The sequence below is a fragment of the Balaenoptera borealis genome (assembly GCF_965194805.1).
Source record: "Balaenoptera borealis genome assembly, chromosome: 14".
Taxonomy (NCBI): Eukaryota; Metazoa; Chordata; class Mammalia; order Artiodactyla; family Balaenopteridae; genus Balaenoptera; species Balaenoptera borealis.
In genome coordinates, this window is record NC_138875.1 from 9,383,936 (window position 1) to 9,406,881 (window position 22,946).

The following is a 22,946-nucleotide window of genomic DNA, read 5'->3' on the forward strand; positions in this document are numbered from 1 at the left end:
TGTAGATTTGAATAAATTAAAATTATTTTTAAAATATGAAGCAATAGTAAAATATGAAGCATACTGTGTATAAATATTAGAAATTCTACCCCAGAAATCCCAATCATTTCTGTTTCTAACAACATCATGGTGGTCGCTAGTTCATATGGAATTTGCTTTCTCTGAAGCCAGTCCCAGCCACTGTAGACTATGCTGCTTGCTCAGAATGTTTTTGTTTCTACATTTACCAATCTCATTCTAGTGCATGTTTTTTTGTGTGTGCTTTATTTCTCAGATAAGTACTTAGGATCAATCATGGCACATAGAATTATATAGGAAATTAAGAGGAGCAAAAATCCTTGGTGACGGGCTACAGCATTAAAATTTTCCTTCTTCCATCAAGACCACAGATTATCTTATATTAAAAAGATGCCCACTTTAAGATACCCACTTTTCTAGATTCTCTACTTCTTTATCATGATATTGGTGCAGGGACTCTGCCAAGGCCAGCCAGACTCCCTGTTAGGATGTGACAACAGGGGATGCTGGTGGGGGGCAGGAAGGCAGGAGGACGCAGACGGACTTGTTCCTTCTGCTTCACTTGCTTTTCTCTGCATAATTCTCCAGCAGCTCTCTTCCCCAACCTCATTCTCAGGAGCACGGGCTGATTAGTAGCAAGTAGTTCCAGTGTCCAGGTTTTTATTCACGCTCCCGGAGTAGTCCTCACATCTCCTCTCAGGGGCACTAACACCAGATGAGTAGCTGCCTCTCCTTAGAGGTTTATGTCTCAGCTGTGCTTGGCATCCCCTCTGAACTTCTGAGATGCCAGGACCTTCTGGGCTGCACCTGTTCTTAGAGGTCTCTGCTCTAACCCTTTGGGGTCCCTCATCCTCATAGCTTCTAGAAGGTAACAGTCCTCTCCTCTCCCTTCTGTTTTCTCATTCCTAAATGAGAAGAGTTATTGTCTCTTTTATTTTCAGTATTTCCTTTTTGCCTTTTCAGTCCTTCTTTAAATACCTGTTCAAAGAATTCCCTATATTAAATTCACTCTGTTTCAATAACATGTAGATTCTATTTTCCTGACTCGACACTGACTGGTATGGTACTAAGTAGCAGGAATTGTCCATGAAACTCAATCCTAAAAGCTGAGATTCTGGAATTAATTAGGTTGTGCCTTTGGACTTGCAAACCGTGATCCTCCCTAACTGGCAATGGGATACTGGAAATTTGTGGAATGGTGTGGCATCATGGTTAACAATTATCAGTTTTGATAAAGCACCTACTGATTTAAATGCTTGGGGAACCACGTGGCTGTCGCACTTGACTAAATGACAGTAATGATAATTATAATGACTCTGGGTGGAATGAAAGCTTACAACTCTATTGAAGAATTTACAGAAAGAAATTGACAAAAATGAGGCTTTAATCCTTCAACTCAAGTAATGGGAACTATATTTCATCAGCTAGTCACTCTCACACATTTGTACTTTACTCCTTATCATTAAGCTACTGGTAATCTCAAGAGATAACTGAATTGCGAAAAAAATGACACATACTTATACCTGAATAAAAAGAAAGTCTGTATTGTACACTTACTGCCAACACTCAGGATGAGATTTTCTGAACCTTGAAAAATCAGCACAGAAGAACTGGCAGACGTCATTCAAACCCCTTACACCCTAATGCAAAGGCAAAGGGAAAAAGAAGTCTGCTCTTACACCGGGCTCTATGGCACAGCAAAGCATCAAAACTCCTGCATACTGGTTCTCTCTGAACACTAGGAGGGAGCAGCCTAGGAGAAGAGTGGGGCACATTGAGCTGATCGTGCTCTGAGAGACAGTCTTTGGGGAGTGGAGAGAAGAGTGGAAGGAGTTCCCAAGTCTGAGGATACTAGGTTAAAGGCGAGGACGTGTGTAAGGGACTATGATGACGGGCTGTGAGAGTGTCTGGAAGAGCTATGACATCAGTCATTGGATACGTCCAGACCTGGGGTGCTTTAAACCGATCCAAGGACATGCATGTCTGTGGCGGCAGAGGGTTCTCCTGCACTTACAACCTTTTGATTTCTCAAGAAATTTTATCATAAATTATGATTTAAATTTGGTTAAAAGCCCTTTGGGCAATATGATTATTCCTTTAATAGAGCTCAGATCTCTCTCTCCTCAGCTTTTCCTGTGGGTTGACCAAACTGGGCACTAGAATACACACAGTGAACAAAGTATAATATTTTTTGGTGGGGAGGGTTGTGAGTTGCTTGTATTCTCTCTTTAAGAGCAAGTTCAAAAGTCAAACCTCCCCCCTGGGTCTCCCAAATGCGAGGAATAAGTTTACACTCAGCGGTTCGGTTCAGAAGGAGGCTGCGTGTATTGTGAGCAAGCTGGATGGGCATGCTTACAAAGCAGCTCTGCTTTGTTTTCTCTACGGTACTTTAGAGGATGCAGTTTTATGAATATCCCTCTTTAAATTATTATGCCCAATTTTTATACAGTCCAATAGCAGTTGACGCTGGAAAAGAACTCCCTTCTCCCAGGCCAAAGCCACTGATCCATCTTTAATCACAATGCGGGTGGCATCCCCATAAGTGCCATGATAAGGAAATAAAGTATTGTGTGGGGTGGATATGTTTGACCCTATAAAATTAAATTAATCAGTCTTCAAAAGTGGGCTAATATAGTGATGGTCATTTTTACTTACAAACATGTGACTCAGTTTGCTCTTATACTCTGGGGCATATGCGAAAACTCTTGGTTTGGTAAATCAATGGTAACTGCTAACAAAGTCTTATAGTATAGAAACTGTCTGGTGTTAGTTGCCTTGTTATTTCTGCTGAGGTATTTAAAAAAATAAAAAGAAGGGAAAAATGATATTTCTAACCTTCATCCAATCATTCAATATTTTTTATTTAACAAAAATTTGCAGGAATGTCCTATTTTGTACTTTACTAGTATTGCATTATGATACTGCTGTGGGGCATTTCAAAGCCCATATTCTTTTCTAAGACTTTGTCTTTTTTATTCACTGACTTTAAAAGACTGATTTTATGTTGCGAAATTCATCCAGGACTTGAAAAACTCTTAAAGAAGACATCCTTTCTGCATGCACTGGATACTTCTTTGAAGTTGGAGTTAGCTTTTGAAGACTTTTGCATCTTTGAACATAGCCCTTGCTAATATATTTGTAATCAAAAGAGATTGAAAGTGTTGGTTGTCTTTCATCACTGAAAACTTTCTCCTAAAGATTACTTTTATTGAGACTATACACAATTCATAGTTTAAATTTCTCATTAGTAACCTGGATTTCTTTTTAAAAAATTATTCTTTCCCTCATCCCCAGTGGAGAATAAAAAATGTATTCATTGTTTCCTCTTTTTTTATCATATATTAATCTATCACTCATTTTTTAATTAACTTGTTAAAAACATATTTGCTAGGGCCACTTTGTTAGGTTTTTGCTGAAAATAAGGGGGACAGATATCAGTGGCAGCTGTAGGTAACAAGACTAAACAGAAAATTCCAACACAGTGTACAAGGTTTACTTGACTGGGATATGGCAGGAAGGTGATGCTTTGAAGACTGGAGAAGTTTGGGGGAATGTACGTCAGGAAAATTCTCTGTGGGTGTCTTAAGTTTCTGCACATCTTGCAAACAGAAGCACTGACTGCCTTTGTTCTGGATTGCCTTTTCAAGGATTATTTGTACAGCAAACAGCCTTGGAAATGAGAGAGAGTTTCTCCCTCTGGAGTAAAGGGCAGGCTTGTTTGCTGTCCAGCATCATAAAGATGCTGTTCCTCTCCATGGTGAAGGTCAGGCAGGCTCACTGTTGATTATAAAAGATTTGAGCTCTCTAAGCTCTGGGTTCTTGTCTTGTAACACAGCTCACTGTGTGTGTGTAGCATAGTCTGGCCATGTCTGTTTCACTTCGTCAGAAGTGAAACTCAGGGAAATAGTGCAAATGCTTATGTTCTGGCTACTTCTACTGCTGTGAGTATAATACTATCCTTCACCTCTGACACTGGCACTCCGTAACTTCTGTCAGCATGCATGGACATGTGGCACCTGACTAGTTAGCTCACAAGTAGGGAAACACCTCAGACCCTTCACAGCTTTTGACAACAGGGCATAGGTTCTCAATTCCCGATATTCTTGAATTTGGTTGTGAAAATGTCTATTGAATCCTAACTATTATAACTAGTATTGTATTATACGCTTAAAAAATAGAGTATGCATAAGTTGTTTTCTTTTTTCCCATTAAAATTTACCATTTAAATTTAAAATATTTACAAAGGGGCACATTTAAACATTAAGGTTTAATGATTAAAGTTTAGGATACAACTGTTTTAAAAGTTGTAAACGAGGAGCTTCAAGATGGCGGAAGAGTAAGAGGCGGAGTTCACCTTCCTCCCCACAAATACATCAAACTACATCTACATGTGGAACAACTCCTACAGAACACCTACTGAACGCTGGCAGAAGACCTCAGACCTCCCAAAAAGCAAGAAACTCCACGTGGGGCTTCCCTGGTGGCGCAGTGGTTGAGAATCTGCCTGCCAATGCAGGGGACACGGGCTCGAGCCCTGGTCTGGGAAGATCTCACGTGCTGCGGAGCAGCTGGGCCCGTGAGCCACAATTACTGAGCCTGCGCGTCTGGAGCCTGTGCTCCGCAACAAGAGAGGCCGCGACAGTGAGAGGCCCGCGCACCGCGATGAAGAGTGGCCCCCGCTTGCCACAACTAGAGAAAGCCCTCGCACAGAAACGAAGACCCAACACAACCATAAATAAATAAATAAACAAATACTTCAAAAAAAAAAAAAAAAAAAGAAACTCCCCGTGTACCTGGGTAGGGCAAAAGAAAAAAGAAAAATCAGAGACAAAAGAATAGGGATGGGACCAGCACCTCTGGGAGGGAGCCGTGAAGGAGGAAAGGTTTCCACACACTAGGAAGCCCCTTCGCGGGCAGAGACTGTGGGTGGAGGAGGGGGGAAGCTTCGGAGACACGGAGGAGAGCGCAGCCACAGGGGTGCGGAGGGCAAAGCGGAGAGATTCCCGCATGGAGGAGCGGCGCCGAGCAGCACTCACCAGCCCGAGAGGCTTGTCTGCTCAGCCGCCGGGGCGGGCGGGGCTGGGAGCTGAGGCTCGGGCTTCGGTTGGATCGCAGGGAGAGGACTGGGGTTGGCGGCGTGAACACAGCCTGAAGGGGTTAGCGCACCACAGCTGGCTGGGAGGGAGTCCGGGAAAAAGTCTGCAGCTGCCGAAGAGGCAAGAGACTTTCTTACCTCCTTGTTTCCTGCTGAGCGAGGAGAGGAGATTAACAGCGCCGCTTAAAGGAGCTCCAGAGGCGGGCGCGAGCCGTGGCTACAGTGCGGACCCCAGAGACGGGCATGAAATGCTAAGGTTGCTGCCGCCGCCACCAAGAAGCCTGTGTGCGAGCACAGGTCACTCTCCACACCGCCCCTCCCGGGAGCCTGTGCAGCCCGCCACTGCCAGCGTCCCGAGATCCAGGGACAACTTCCCCGGGAGAACGCACGGCACCTTAGGCTGCTGCAACGTCACGCCGGCTTCTGCAACGTCACGCCGGCCTCTGACGCCGCAGGCTCGCCCCGCCTCCTCCGTACCGCTCCCTCCCCCCCGCCTGAGTGAGCCAGAGCCCCCGAAGCAGCTGCTCCTTTAACCCTGATCTGTGTGAGCGAAGAACAGATGCCCTCAGGCAACCTACACGCAGAGGCGGGTCCAAATCCAAAGCTGAACCCCAGGAGCTGTGCGAACAAAGAAGAGAAAGGGAAATTCCTCCCATCAGCCTCAGGAGCAACGGATTAAATCTCCACAGTCAACTTGATGTACCTGCACCTGTGGAACAACTGAATAGACAACGAATCATCCCAAACTGAGGAGGTGGACTTTGGGAGCAACAATATATATATTTTTTTCCCTTTTTCTCTTTTTGTGAGTGTGTATGTATACGCTTCTGTGTGTGATTTTTGTCTGTATAGCTTTGCTTTTACCATTTGTCCTAGGGTTCTGTCTGTCTGTTGTTTTTTTTTTTTTAATTACTTAAAATTTTTTTCCTTAATATTTTTTAATTTTTATTTTAATAACTTTATTTTATTTTACTTTTTAATTTTATTTTACTATTTTATTTTATTTTATTTTATTTATCTTCTTTCTTTCTTTCTTTTTTTCCTCCCTTTTATTCTGAGCAGTGTGGAGGACAGGCTTCTGGTGCTCCAGCCAGGTGTCAGGGCTGTGCCACTGAGGTGGCAGAGCCAAGTTCAGGACACTGGTCCACAAGAGACCTCCCAGCTCCACGTAATATCAAACGGTGAAAATCTCCCAGAGATCTCTATCTCAATGCCAAGACACAGCTCCACTCAACGACCAGCAAACTACAGTGCTGGACACCCTATACCAAACAACTAGCAAGACAGGAACACAACCCCACCCATTAGCAGAGAGCCTGCCTAAAATCATAATAAGGCCACAGACACCCCCAAAACACACCACCAGACGTGGACCTGCCCAAGAGAAAGACAAGATCCAGCCTCATCCAGCAGAACACAGGCACTAGTCCCCTCCACCAGGAAGCCTACACAACCCACTGAACCAACCTTAGCCACTGGGGACAGACACGAAAAACAATGGGAACTACGAACCTGCAGCCTGCAAAAAGGAGACCCCAAATACAGTAAGTTAAGCAAAATGAGAAGACAGACAAACACACAGCAGATGAAGGAGCAAGGCAAAAGCCCACCAGACCTAACAAATGAAGAGAAAATAGGCAGTCTACCTGAAAAAGATTTCAAAATAATGATAGTAAAGATGATCCAAAATCTTGGAAATAGAACGGAGAAAATAAAAGAAACGTTTCACAAGGACCTAGAAGAACTAAAGAGCAAACAAACAGTGATGAACAATACAATAAATGAAATTAAAAATTATCCAGAATGGATCAATAGCAGAATAACTGAGGCAGAAAAACGGATAAGTGACCTGAAAGATAAAACAGTGGAAATAACCACTGCAGAGCAGAATAAAGAAAAAAGAATGAAAAGAATTGAGGACAGTTTCAGAGACCGCTGGGACAACATTAAATGCACCAACATTCGAATTATAGGGGTCCCAGAAGAAGAAGAGAAAAAAAAAGGGACTGAGAAAATATTTGAAGAGATTATAGTTGAAAACTTCCCTAATATGGGAAAGGAAATAGTTAATCAAGTCCAGGAAGCACACAGAGTCCTATACGGGATAAGTCCAAGAAGAAACATGCCAAGACACATATTAATCAAACTATCAAAAATTAAATACAAAGAATAAATATTAAAAGCAGCAAGGGAAAAACAACAAATAACACAAGGGAATCCCAATAAGGTTAACAGCTGATCTTTCAGCAGAAACTCTGCAAGCCAGAAGGGAGTGGCAGGACATATTTAAAGTGATGAAGGAAAAAAACCTACAACCAAAATTACTCCACCCAGCAAGGATCTCATTCAGATTTGACGGAGAAATTAAAACCTTTACAGACAAGCAAAAGCTAAGACAATTCAGTACCACCAAACCAGCTTTACAACAAATGCTAAAGGAACTTCTCTAGGCAGGAAACACAAGAGAAGGAAGAGACCTACAATAATAAACCCAAAACAGTTAAGAAAATGGTAACAGGAACATACATATCGATAATGACCTTAAATGCAAATGGATTAAATGCTCCAACCAAAAGACATAGACTGGCTGAATGGATACAAAAACAAGACCCGTATATATGCTGTCTACAGGAGACCCACTTCAGACCTAGGGACACATACAGACTGAAAGTGAGGGGATGGAAAAAGATATTCCATGCAAATGGAACTGAAAAGAAAGCTGGAGTAGCAATTCTCATATCAGACAAAATAGACTTTAAAACAAAGACTACTACAAGAGACAAAGAAGGACACTACATAATGATCAAGGGAGCAATCCAAGAAGAAGATATAACAATTGTAAATATTTATGCACCCAACATAGGACCACCTCAATACATAAGGCAACTGCTAACAGCTATAAAAGAGGAAATCGACAGTAACACAATAATAGTGGGGGACTTTAACACCCCACTTTCACCAATGGACAGATCATCCAAAATGAAAATAAATAAGGAAATACAAGCTTTAAATGATACATTAAACAAGATGGACTTATTGATATTTATAGGACATTCCATCCAAACACAACAGAATACACATTCTTCTCAGGTGCTCATGGAACATTCTCCAGGATAGATCATATCTTAGGTCACAAATCAAGCCTTGGTGAATTTAAGAAAATTGAAATCGTATCAAGTGTCTTTTCCGACCACAACGCTATGACACTAGATATCAATTACAGGAAAAAATCTGTAATAAATACAAACACATGGAGGCTAAACAACACACTACTTAATAACCAAGAGATCACTGAAGAAATCAAAGAGGAAATCAAAAATTACCTAGAAACAAATGACAATGAAAACACGACAACCCAAAATTTATGGGATGCAGCAAAAGCAGTTATAAGAGGGAACTTTATAGCTATACAAGCCTACCTTAAGAAACAAGAAACATCTCAAATAAACAACCTAACCTTACATCTAAAGTAACTGGAGAAAGAAGAACAAAAAAACCCCAAAGTTACCATAAGGAAAGAAATCATAAAGAACAGATCAGAAATAAATGAAAAAGAAATGAAGGAAACAATAGCAAAGATAAATAAAACTAAAAGCTAGTTCTTTGAGAAGATAAACAAAATTGATAAACCATTAGCCAGACTCATCAAGAAAAAAAGGGAGAAGACTCAAATCAATAGAATTAGAAATGAAAAAGGAGAAGTAACAACCGACACTGCAGAAGTACAAAGGATCATGAGAGATTACTACAAACAACTCTGTGCCAATAAAATGGACAACCTGGAAGAAATGGACAAATTCTTAGAAATGCACAACCTTCCAAGACTGAACCAGGAAGAAATAGAATATATGAACAGACCAATCACAAGCACTGAAATTGAAACTGTGATTAAAAATCTTCCAACAAACAAAAGCCCAGGACCAGATGGCTTCACAGGAGAATTCTATCAAACATTTAGAGAAGAGCTAACACCTATCCTTCTCAAACTCTTCCAAAATATAGCAGAGGGAGGAACACTCCCAAACTCATTCTACGAGGCCACCATCACCCTGATACCAAAACCAGACAAAGATATCACAAAGAGAGAAAACTATAGGCCAATATCACTTATGAATATAGATGCAAAAATCCTCAACAAAATACTAGCAAACAGAATCCAACAGCACATTAAAAGGATCATACACTATGATCAAGTGGGCTTTACCCCAGGAAAGCAAGGATTCTTCAATATACGCAAATCAATCAACGTGATACATCATATTAACAAATTGAAGGAGAAAAACCATATGATCATCTCAATAGATGCAGAGAAAGCTTTTGACGAAATTCAACATCCATTTATGATAAAAACCCTCCAGAAAGTAGGCATAGAGGGAACTTTCCTCAACATAATAAGGGCCATATATGACAAACCCACAGCCAACATCGTCCTCCATGGTGAAAAATTGAAACCATTTCCACTAAGATCAGAAACAAGACAAGGTTGCGCACTCTCACCACTATTATTCAACATAGTTTTGGAAGTTTTAGCCACAGCAATCAGAGAGGAAAAAGAAATAAAAGGAATCCAAATTGGAAAAGAAGTGAAGCTGTCACTGTTTGCAGATGACATGATACTATACATAGAGAATCCTAAAGATGCTACCAGAAAACTACTAGAGCTAATCAATGAATTTGGTAAAGTAGCAGGATATAAAATTAATGCAAAGAAATCTCTTGCATTCCTATACACTAATGATGAAAAATCTGAAAGTGAAATTAAGAAAACACTCCCATTTACCACTGTAACAAAAATAATAAAATATCTAGGAATAAACCTACCTAAGGAGACAAAAGACCTGTATGCAGCAAATTATAAGACACTGATGAAAGAAATTAAAGATGATACAAATAGATGGAGAGATATACCATGTTCTTGGATTGGAAGAATCAACATTGTGAAAAGGACTCTACTACCCAAAGCAATCTACAGATTCAGTGCAATCCGTATCAAACTACCAATCGCATTTTTCACAGAACTAGAACAAAATATTTCACAATTTGTATGGAAACTCAAAAGAGCCTGAATAGCCAAAGCAATCTTGAGAAAGAAAAACGGAGCTGGAGGAATCAGACTCCCTGACTTCAGACTATACTACGAAGCTACAGTAATCAAGACAGTACGGTACTGGCACAGAAACAGAAATATAGATCAATGGAACAAGATAAACCCATGCACATATGGTCACCTTATCTTTGATAAAGGAGGCAAGAATATACAGTGGAGAAAAGACAGCCTCTTCAATAAGTGGTGCTGGGAAAACTGGACAGCTACATGTAAAAGAATGAAATTAGAACACTCCCTAACACCATACACAAAAATAAACTCAAAATGGATTAAACACCTAAATGTAAGGCCAGACACCATCAAACTCTTAGAGGAAACCATAGGCAGAACACTCTATGACATAAATCACAGCATGATCCTTTTTGAGCCTCCTCCTAGAGAAAAAAACAAAATAAACAAATGGGTCCTAATGAAACTTAAGAGCATTTGCACAGCAAAGGAAACCATAAACAAGACAAAAAGACAACCCTCAGAATGGGAGAAAATATTTGCAAATGAAGCAACTGACAAAGGATTAATCTCCAAAATTTACAAGCAGCTCATGCAGCTCAATAACAAAAAAACAGACAACCCAATCCAAAAATGGGCAGAAGACCTAAACAGACATTTCTCCAAAGAAGATATACAGATTGCCAACAGACACATGAAAGAATGCACAACATCATTAATCATTAGAGAAATGCAAATCAAAACTACAATGAGATATCATCTCACAACAGTCAGGATGGCCATGATCAAAAAATCTAGAAACAATAAATGCTGGAGAGGGTGTGGAGAAAAGGGGACCCTCTTGCACTGTTGGTAGGAATGTAAATTGATACCACCACTATGGAGAACAGTATAGACGTTCCTTAAAACACTAAAAATAGAACTACCATACAACCCAGCAACCCCACTACTTGGCATATACCCTGAGAAAATCATAATTCAAAAAGGGTCATGTACCAAAATGTTCACTGTAACTCTATTTACAATAGCCAGGACATGGAAGCAACCAAAGTGTCCGTCAACAGATGAATGGATAAAGAAGAAGTGGCACATATATACAATGGAATATTACTCAGCCATAAAAAGAAACAAAACTGAGTTATTTGTAGTGAGGTGGATGGACCTAGAGACTGTCATACAGAGTGAAGTAAGTCAGAAAGAGAAAAACAAATACCGTATGCTAACACATATATATGGAATCTAAAAATATATATATATATATATCATGAGGAACCTAGGGGCAAGATGGGAACAATGATGCAGACCTACTAGGGAATGGACTTAAGGATACTGGGAGGGGGAAGGGTAAGCTGGGGCAAAGTGAGAGAGTGGCATGGACATATACACACTACCAAATGTAAAATAGATAGCTAGTGGGAAGCAGCCCCATAGCACAGGGAGATCAGCTCGGTGCTTTGTGACCACCTAGAGGGGTGGAATAGGGAGGGTGGGAGGGAGGGAGATGCAACAGGGAAGAGATATGGGGAGATATGTATATGTATAACTGATTCACTTTGTTATAAAGCAGAAACTAACACACGATTGTAAAGCAATTACACTCCAATAAAGATGTTAAAAAAAAAAAGTTTTAACAATGAGGTAAAGCATTGACTTCAGCTAAGCACAGGCAGTTATGTTGATTTTTTTCATTCTCATCTTGGTTAATACCTGGGTTTTTCTTCACGAATACTTCTGCCACATTACTTTAAATTTTGGCAGAAATGTTGATTAGATTATCTTTCTGGAATTTATGTCATCAGCTTAATGATTCAAGAACCAAAAGCCAATCCATAATGATGCCATGCTGAAGGAATTAATTACCTATTGTTCGTTAGAAATTATTCCTTATGCCAAATGTAAATCTAGAATAATTCCTTTATTCCTGGCCTTTCTGTGGCCTGCCTGGTCAGCTTTCTCTTTTCAGCATGGTAACTCTAATATTATTCAAATAAAAGGATAAATTAGAATCTGAACCTGAATTTCAATTATGATGGAAAAGGAATAGTTAAGAATCCAGTACAAATTATTTAGGAGCTCATCACAAATTGTTTTGTTCTCAATGTTATTAAACTTCATCTCTCTAGGGGAGACACTACTGTTGAGCCTAATTAGTGTCGTGTTTCTAAAATGAGGCTTTTAGGATTAAACAAGTCAATGAGAACTTGTACACCTGTTTCTGTTGTAGAACCACTTGGAGATGTAACAGTGAGGCTTAGCAGGTGCCTCTGAAAACAGAATTGGGGTGGGGATGGTGGATGATACCGTATGTGGGTGGATCTTATCACATAAAGTGACATCTGCTGCCATGACCACCCTGCTTGTTTGTATGAGACTGAGAAATAACTAGACTATTTATCTTTTCCACTTTGAATAATCATCAGAGCTTTGGTCCTGGAGATGTTACGCTAGCATTTACAGTGAAGTATACACCTGAAATGGAACCAAGGTAGAAAACTAAAAGTCTGGGCAGTTGGTGTCACTAGTTCTTTTTTTGTTCTTTTTTAAAACTAGGATCCTTTTTCTTGATCAGATCTTGGGAATAAAAATGTTCAATTCAATCAATATGTAGATTGGTTAGAGAAAACATATATACATACACATATTTCTCCCCTCTCCGATGATAATGTCTCCACAAACTCAGGGATAAATGGCACACCTAGGACTTGTCTACCTGTATCTTCAGATGCCCTGTGGGATAGCTCTTAAGCCGAATTATATTAGTCCCACCTTGATCTCTCCAAGGCCTCAAGGGACTGTGTGGTGGCATGAAAATGCTGATATTTTAACTCACGTGGATGCTAATACCATGGAAATATATATGTACACAGGTGACAAAGCAATGAACAAGTGAGACAAATCACAGAGTTTTTTGGTGATCTATACTCTGTTGACTATAAAGCTTTTATCTCATGAATTAATATATACTTCCATTTTCCTTTACTTTTTTCTCCCTTTATTTTTATTTCTGATTAAATTTTCTTATTTTGGTATTGTTATCTAGTAGTAAAATACATCGTGTCTAAATTTCATTTTTAACCTAAAATGGAGCATTTAGCACTTGCTGCTTTTTAATACTTTAGTGAAAAAACACAACATATTGAAGTTATCAAGCAATGCTTGATTGCTGCAGTGCAAGAGAAATAGGGGAGTTCTGATATTGAGATGCCTCAACACCAGTTCTGGAGAAATGCCTCTCTCAGCTGTGCATGACAGTCAATAAATTCTCAAGTAGGAAAAGGAAACATTTAATTCAGAGAGAAACTAACTGCTATCGTTTTTATGTATTGTGTTCAGTTGAGCAATAGGATAGCAGTGACATATTTTTAAGTGATGAAGCGGCTCGTCATACTTGATGGGATTTCACAGTGACATCTGTGGACTCTGAAACAACTGGTGACAGGATGGCCCTTTGCTAAGGGCATGTGCTAGTTATATATTCTCAAGAGGCAAGGACAACCAGAAACATCACACCCAGTACTGAATAAATCATTGTTATACCCTCTACTATCAATTTTGAAACTACTTTTTGTTGCCGTTGTAGAGAAACTGTCTAAAGGCTAAGATTGGTTAGGGGTAGTTTCATAATGGAAAATGATCAGGTTCTTGCAAAGAAAGTAACTCTCTTAATAAATATTATATTACTTTTTGAGTACAAGGCCTGTTGCTTTTTTTTTTTTTCATGAAACATTCTTGGTGAGATGTTCTTCCCATCATCCTCTTCTGGTTGTCTTTTCCTCTTCTTTTTTTAAAATGAGGTCTCAAATTAAATATCACCCAGAGAGATTAGAGCCCCTCCTCACTGCTATGTTCTATGTTCTAACAGAGTACTCTGCTTTTTTTCCTTGCTGTATTACTTGCAATTACAAATTATTTTACTAATCATAAATTAATGACCCCCACACACTGAAGCGCTAGGAGAACAGGGACCATCTCTGTCTTGTCCTTTCTTCTCCCCAGACCCTTGGGAGTTGCCTGAAAACCTATCAGGTGTTCAATACATATTTACTGAAAAACTAAATGAATGAAATACTTTCAGAATATTTTTCTATTTTAAAACTGATTACTTTGTAAAGCAGTTTAGTAGTTTGGTTCTTAAATTTGTTAATCTAGCTATTTCTATAACTAACTACTGTACTCAGCACAAGATTTCATTTTTTCCAAATGATGCTGTATCTCTTGTTCTCTGTTGAGTACTCTCTATCAGGACTCTACTGCTACATGGTGGTGATACAATGAAATACAGGTAAAAGTTCTGGGTAGGGGGGCTTGGCCCACAATAATCTCTCTAGAGAATTTACCAATTCTGCTTCAATGAATCAGCAAGGCATTACAGCACATCCAAATCTATGCATTTTAGTTAACTGAATACACCATGTGAACATTTATAGAGATTTACTAAGTCACTGCTGTTGATATTAATGATTTGATCCACATATGATGAAGGTAAAGCTTACAAATTAAATGTATGAAAAAAGACATCCTGTATTTTGTTTTATGATTTTATAAATAGAAATAAGGTCCTGCAGTAAAAATCAACAGGTTTTGGGGAAGAAATTATTATTATTTTTTACCATAAACAATAATATAGTAACTATTTCCCCAAAGGTGGAGTCCATTAAAACCCTTCCAAACAGATATTTGTGTCATTCATTTTTGTAACCAATCCACAGCTCATATAGTACATTTCACATAGTAGGCACCTAACAATGACAACAAAAATCGTTGAATAAATGCTCAAGGCCAGTTGACAGAGCTGATTTCCTTCTTAGTTTATACATATTGTATTAGGCAGGTAACTGCTCCATCTGCCCAATTCAATAAGAAGTTTAAAGTATTATGTTTAAGCAAGGTAAAATAAAACCAGTTGTCAGGCAAGTCAAGTTTGTTTTTTTGTTTTTTTTTTCTCTCCTTTTAATCATCCCATAGGAAAGATTTAGAATAATGAAAGCAGTAGCGATTGTTTTTTTCAATGCACAGTGTGGTAATTCTGTGAACAAAATTGAAGTCCAACATTGTTGACTTTTAAGATTACTGGTAGTCAGTTAGAGGGGAAAAAACAATATATAACGTGTCTCCCTACCTGACTTATGCTTCTAGTTCCTGTAAAATGTCAAATTGAAGGTGACAAGGAGAAAGCTTTCTACTTCAAAATGTAACAAGAAAAGGCTCAGCCATGTGGCCCACAGAGATGTGCAGAACATCATTTTTACTGACAGCAAAACAGACTTTTTTTCCAGAGGCAAATCCAAACAAACCTCTTGCATTTTTATTATATTTATTTTCAAAAAGTCAAACTTACTGTTAATATCCTTTTGGGATATAGCTGTTATTCTGTATTAACATATATATGAGATATTTGCCTAGATATAGGAACCCATCTAACACTGATTTAATAGGCTGTGAGGGAACAGTAGTTCTACTACTTTGGCAAATAATTTTTTTTCAAGGTGGTTTAGAATATATTCTTCCCAACATATATGGTTTATTATGTATCCCCACCCCGCCCAAAAGAATAAAAGAATCACTTGGTATGTGTTAAGCTTTGTATGAATGTGTGGCAAAATATAATGTAATATGATGAAGTTCCTGCCTTTAAGAAGCTAACTGTCTGTTTAAAGAGAAATGCCATCACAAGGCCAGTAATACATTCTTTTTTTTAAATAGATTTATTTATTTATTTGTTTGTTTGTTTGCTAATTTATTTTTGGCCGTGTTGGATCTTCGTTGCTGCGTGCAGGGTTTCTCTAGTTGCAGCGAGTGAGGGCTGCTACTCTTTGTTGTGGTGCACCGGCTTCTCATTGCGGTGGCTTCTCTTGTTGAGGAGCAAGGGCTTTAGGCACATGGGCTTCAGTAGTTGTGGCACGCGGGCTCTAGAGCACAGGCTCAATACGGAATACGTTCTTAAACAGGAGCATATGTGAGCACTGGGGAAGGGTACTAACATCCATGGTGTGTGAAGGATAGCTTCCCATAGGAAGAGATGCTAGATTTACAGAGTGCTCATGAGCTTTGCCGGCATAGCAACTCCCTAAATAAATTATCCCTTAGGAACCTTTTCATTATTTTATAATTATTGATTGTTTATTGATTGATCAACTGTATTCTGATAACCTAATTGGCTACATTACAAACTAGCAGGAAATTTGAAGACCTTTGTTGTGCAACAGATTTAAGGGGTTGGCTTTTGTTTGTTTTGTTTTGAAAAAGATCTATTTCGCTATTGAACAAAAAGGGCCAGCCATCTAGTTAACAAGATACTTTAAGGTAATCTGACTTTTATTTGTTCGATTTCCATATTGAATCTGACATTTTGTAGAGTATATGTATATATTCCCTCTTTCAAATAAGCTAGACCTTTTCCAAAGAATGGTTTGCATAATAAGATAGACAAGAATGATTCCTAGATCACAGAATCTAATCTTACATCTAACTTATGGGATGGGGAAGTACAAGCACACAATGTATCAATTCCTACTATACAATTAGATGTAGAAGCAACGACTCTCATATTGGCTTCCCTTCCCCATTATGACACCTGCCAAACCCTAGGAAACTGAATATAAGTGATCTCACTTTTAGTAGGATCAGGTGGGATCAAGACTCATACCTGTTTTCATCAAAGCCATAAGAGTTTTAGTTCTTCCCCTCTCCTAAGTCCCCGGCTTAGGGGATGACTGTATATGGCCTTCAGTCTCTCATGGGCACAGAGAGACCCTGGACTCAGTTTCAATCGTCTTTCCTCAGAAAGCGGCTGAGGCAGGAGGGCAGCGGGAGGGACGTGTGACTGGCCACAGAGAGCAGCTCTGGCCAGTGAGCAACCTGGTGGTCGCTTGCAGCTCAGCCAGCAACATTCTAATATCTTTACTGCTCCAAAATCCACATATTGGATGGGGGGATGGTAACACCATCCTTCTGGACACCATGTATTTCACCTCTAGGAGCCCCTCGACTCAACAGGCACAGCCAAAGACACAGCACTTTCCTCTAGGACCCTGGGCTTTGCTCCCCTTTGCTATCCTGAGTTTGGGAAGTGCACAGGAGCATATGAACTTGAAACATCTGCTGTCTCATTAGCATGATAACATTTCCTAAAGCCATGCCTGGTTTCAATTTGAGGGCTGGGGAATTTTCCAGAGTGGTCAGGTTTACTGCAAGAATTTATCTGGATTTTTGAGGATTTAATTTCTCCTCGGCCAGTGGGTTGCCTTCATCAGTGCTGTAAACAATCCGGAGCCCTAAAAGCTGGAATACTAGTCAGTAGCCAGTCATGGATGATTTTATATTGGAATTTGCCTGCTTCTGGAAAATCTTCCTGAGACAGTCAAAGTCACATTATAGCCCCAGGATTCACTTCAAAAAAATCTGAGACATTTTACTCTAAGGGGCGAACAGATCCAAGGTTGGCTGACAGCAGGAGGGGCTGAGCAACAGTGTATCTGGTGCCAATTCTTCTGTATAAGGCATTAAGTCCCTCACTCTCTCATCTCTCAACGGAATGAGCCAAAGTTCTAATAATGCGCCTGTTTACTGCCCGTAGTGGCTACAAGTTTCTATCAGTTCTCACTCATGAGAGTGAGATGAGTTGGTGCTCAGTGGTTTAATTTTTTTTTTCTGAAATGAGTTAGTACTTTACCTCCTTTTATCAGTTCCGAGAGTACTAGCTGAATGTTAGTACTGTTGTTAGAGCAGTTAAACCTGAGGCTGCCCGAACGATTGGTGAGAAAGTACTCTCCCCTCAAAGGGAGTCAGCAACAAGTCAGGCAGTTGTCTTGGAAACTACTTCTTAGTAGGCACCCATTAACAGGAGGACAGTTTGTTACCTGACTGACGATACATTTTACCAACTTTCACGGACTTCCCTCAAATTATGTTAATTAACCCATGAGGCTCTTGCCCGTCCTCTTCCAGAAGTCCACGCTCCTCTCAGCATCTCACCCTCATCACCAAAACTGTTAAAAACTATGAAGGGACAGAGATTCTAGTCTACCTGCAGACGAACACACAAGGCTGCTGCAGTTCCATGAAAGTCCGCAGGAGACAAGACACTCCTGGGTCAGAGACAGAGGATTTTATTACTCACACCAACAGTCATACCAAAGTATTAGTATTTTATTGTGCCAGTTCTCAGATCTCCAATTCCCAGAGGGTGGCAGGAAGAGGGCCAGGTGACACCTACACACACAGCGGGGTGTGTTACAGAAAAAGAACCCTGAATCGTTTTTAATGGACATTAAGCCTGACTGCCCTTTGCTCCAGAAGAAGACTATTGCTATTTATTTTATTGGTCGGTAAGCATGGCCACATTTTGCTTCAGTAAAAGACACTACCTTGATGTCCCAAGATTGTCTCATTCCTATCAGTTCAGTATGGTACTGAGCAATGCCTTCTCCTCAATAATGCTACCATGTATCCCCATATTCCTCATTTAAGGTAAACTGTCATGCCTCAAATTCTCTATAAAAGTTGGAGTTTCAGTTGGTCATACTCTCTACCATAGGCCCTCATCTCTTGAGACAACAAATTGTAAGGTGATCTGGTTTCAAAATATCTGCCTAACGTGATAGTGACTATTAGCAAATGCTATCAGATCCTCTCCCTCTCAAAAAAATGTAAAATTAAAAGTACAAAGAAAGTTTTAATCAACTGGTAGAAGAAAAAGAAGGAATAAAATACAAAAATACAAATTGTGGCCTTTCTTGTATATTCTTAGCTCTGTCCTAGCTTTTCCATTTAAATACTTCACGTTCTTCTCTTTTACATTTAGAACCATTCAGTTCTTACTCAGTTCCCAATCCCAACGCTTTTTTAGCAAAATTTGATCAGAAATACCAAAGGTTTTTCTAGATTCTTCTCAGAAGGCAGTTGAGAGGCCATTAGTATTATATCAGTCTTGTGGTATTATACACAACCAAAGCATTTTGTCACAATATTTCTTCCAAAACCGTAGTTTTCTCTCAAATAGGAATTTAGGAGTATAAAGTGTTCTCTATTCAATTATTCATAAATATATATTCAGTTTTGGACTTTTAATGAGATTGTATCATAGAGTTTATATTTTAATGCAAAAATAAAATGGGAACGTTTGCCGGGAGTACTTCAAAAGAAGTAAACTCAATGTACTGAGTAGAATGAGAAAAATATTCCCCCATCTGTTTCATACCTTTATAATAAGGTAGAAACGAATAAGACTGGATAGTAGACCTTGGGAAATATATTGAGGCTGAGATTATCTTAGAAAGATGTATTTGAACTCTGAGTGGAAACTACAATCTGGTGGGATTTCTCCCCTGAGAGAAATGTGTGTTAGCACTGTTACAAAATAGCTTATGGGAAAAACTGAATAATAAGAAAATCATTTATTTAAATGTTGCCTAGGCTACTTATGTGTTTCAACTGTCTTAACAATTGAATGCCAGACATGAAGAAGATAGGGAAAATGTCCCTTTGACTTGGGCGTGTGGACAGAAAGGAGAAAGGAATAGCACTACTGTCTTACCTCTAATCTCCTTCCCCCAAATCTTACCATGTATGCAGGCATATCCTCTTGGACAGAGCCTGGCCATTTGGGGGTATGATTTTTTTTATTACTTGCCTAATCCTAGTGAAGAATACAGGTTACATAAAAAAAAAATACTGGCTCTGTAGATTATTTACAGCAGCTGCCAACTTCTTGACTCAAGGCTAACCTCTGTGTTACTTTGAGAAGTTGATGTTAAGGTGGAAACAGTTATACCAGAGATTTATTGGGGAAATGCCTGTGAAAGGTGAACAGTAAGGATGGACAGTCAAGGGAGGCCTCAGACTACCGCTCCTTGAAAAGAAAGAGGGAAGGAAGCTTCGGTTAGAAAGCTTCAGACCACAGCACAGCTCCTGGACAGTCTCTGCCAGGCCTCTGGGGAATACTCTGGGGAGCATCCTGAGCAAAGTTTGCTGATGAAAAAGTCCAGTGTTGGGAAGGAGTGTCTCCCACCAATCCCCCTGCCATGATCCATCACTGGCTGGGAAGAGGCCAGGCTCCAACTTTAACTGGAGACCATCAGTCAGCTATGCTCCCAGAAGCAGGTTCTTTGAAAGAGATTTGAGTGGAGAACCTTCGTGGCCACCACAACCTACGTCAAGAGCTTTCTCCACCTTGCCCTGTTTATCATATTACAATTAAGCCTCCATTGTGTGAGGTCCTGACCTTCTCTGCTTCTTGATTTCTTGGGATGCCCTTTCTTTGCTTATACCTACAGTGAAACACTATGAATCTTAGTCCCTAATCAACTTCCCTATTAGCTACAAAAATCACTCATATGAAGCACTTTGGGATTTTATAAACTTTACACAGAGCATTTTTTAATGGTCATGAAGAAAGTTTGCTTTTTATAGCAAAGTTTATGGGACTTCTTCCTTCCATAACTTTTTCCTACCTCCCCACTTTTAATCATCTCCCTCCAGGCTGGGACTCTATGCTCTCCCACCTCAATTATCTAGAAAACTGTCTCCTCTCAATGGTACAAACCGCAAAAGAACCGACAGATGCTCAAATTCAGCCCAAAGCCATTATTAAATTATGCTTCTTAGCAAACACTTTTTTTTTCTAAGAGGACCTCTGTCACAACTACTAATATAATATACTATCATTCTCAACCAGAGACATGTAACTTGAGAATTTTAATCATACTAATCATTTTCACTCTGTAAATTGTGTTCAATAGCATGGCTAATTCAAACTCTTATTCGGAGTTTAGACAGTTTCAGGTCTGAGATGCACATGAAAGCAGAGATAAGTGCATTTTCTGTTGCTCATTTCAGCCTTGAAATACTTATTTTACTAATTAAATTTTCATTTCCAACTCTAAGACCTGTTACTCTATTCCAAATAGCATACATCCTACTCCTTGATGTGGAATATCTGCTGCTGCTATTGCCGCCTCAAACAAGTAACACACAAAAACTAATAAGAACACAATTCAACAGTCCTGTCAGTGCGTCAAGGAGGAGAGCAGTGGTCCTCTCCAGCCATCGGAGATTTGTAAAAACTAAGAGTCCTTGATGGCTCTCGGTTGCTCGGCAACCACCTTGCTATGGAAGGAGGGCACCTGTAGCATATTCATGTTTCAGTTGTTCTTTGATACAGAAAATCTCTTTCCTGGATGAAGATTTAGAAATCCATAGTTTTTTTAATCTAAGTGAATTATGATATAAAGTCATGAAAAATAAAGCTTGTCACCTTTTCCTGTTGTTCTTCTTGATAGACTGAGGGCTGTTATGTTCCTTCCCCTGCAAAGTCAAAACAAGCAGAGTTAGGATGAGACTGTCAGGCAGAGAAAGAGGAAGTCACATGTCCCTTAGCTGCTTCCTGTTTCCTAAACCAAAGGTTCTTATTTTTAAGAGGGGAGAGGGGTCAAAGCGCTTGGTGGTGGAAGAGATCTCTCCAGTCCAGAAAGAAATAAGAACCCGGTAGTCAGAGTACTCCACTGTACTCTTACTATCTCAAAGGTAATAAAATAGGGAAGACCAAATATCTTGGAACATTTAATTTAATAAAATACCAATCTTCCTCAACTTACAATGGGGTTATGTCCCAATAACCCCATTCTAAGCTGAAAATGTCATAAGTCAAAAATGCATTTAATAAAGCTAACCCACCAAACATCATAGCTTAGCCTGGCCTACCTGAAACGTGCTCAGTACACCTACATTAGCCTACAGTTAGGCAAAATCACCTAACCCAAAGCCTGTTTTATAATAAAGTGTTGAATAGCTCACATAATGTATTGGATACTGTATGGAAAGTGAAAAGCAGAATGGTTGTCTGAGTACAGAATTGTTCAAGTGTCTCAGCTGTTTACCCTGGTGATTGCACGGCTGACTGGGAGCTACCACTGCCCAGCAACAGGAGAGAGGATCGAACCGCGTATCACTACCCTGGGAAAGGCTCAAAGTTCAAATTTTGAAGTAGTTTCTACTGAACATGTGTCACTTTCCCATCATCTTAAAGTCAAAAGAACTGTAGGCCAAACCACCATCCTAAGTCAAGGACTGTCTGTATTTAAACGATTAAAGGTCACAGTAGAAAATCCACAATATGTCCTAAAATGGTAACTATTACACAGGTAGCAATTTCTAGATTAATGTTGATGACTTACTCAAAATTCTTTGTTATTTGTGAGCAAATTTACCATTTGCTTAAAAGAACGTTCAATACAATGAACAATTCCCTTAAAATTGAGACCTAAAACTAACACACCATTGTAAAGCAATTATACTCCAATAAAGATGTTTAAAAAAAAAAAAAATTTGAGACCTAAATCAGAAATAGACTCGCTCATATAGTTAATCTGTACCTTCATTATTTCTACAGATTCACAGTTTTAAAATGGGAAATTGTTTTTAAAAACGTACTAAGAATGCTTAAGAGTAAGTCGCGGGTACAGTATTATTTTCTACTTATGATAATAAAATATCTGATGTCACCATGGTTAAATAATATTTGGACATTTAGCAGATATCTGAATGTATTCATGCTGTTCTGAAGTAATCTTTTTCTAGATATATTTCCCCACTGGTCATGGGGTGAGTGCTAAAAAGACCGTGGCTGAATACTGTTTATCTCCTGGATACATGGATTTATTTTCAGGCATCTGACTCGAAAGAGTGCAATTTATAAATGTCTACCTCACAGACTATCCTCTAATTTAGCAGATAAAACAGAAAATCTTAGTAAATTATCCACCTACTGAAATAAAATCA

The 22,946-nt window shown here is 39.3% G+C and overlaps 1 long non-coding RNA gene across 2 annotated transcripts in view; it reads right to left on the reverse strand.

Annotated features, from left to right (window-relative positions):
- The window catches only part of LOC309611202, a 175,542-nt gene that overhangs the window by 17,617 nt on the left and 134,979 nt on the right, over window positions 1-22,946 (reverse strand). The window contains exon 3 of one of the 2 annotated variants that reach the window (XR_014234388.1): window positions 21,424-21,473. This is a non-coding gene — a long non-coding RNA (uncharacterized lncRNA). Of the gene's footprint in view, window positions 1-17,466; window positions 21,474-22,946 lie in introns of those variants that run through there. The other variant, XR_014234389.1, reaches the window with a different exon arrangement.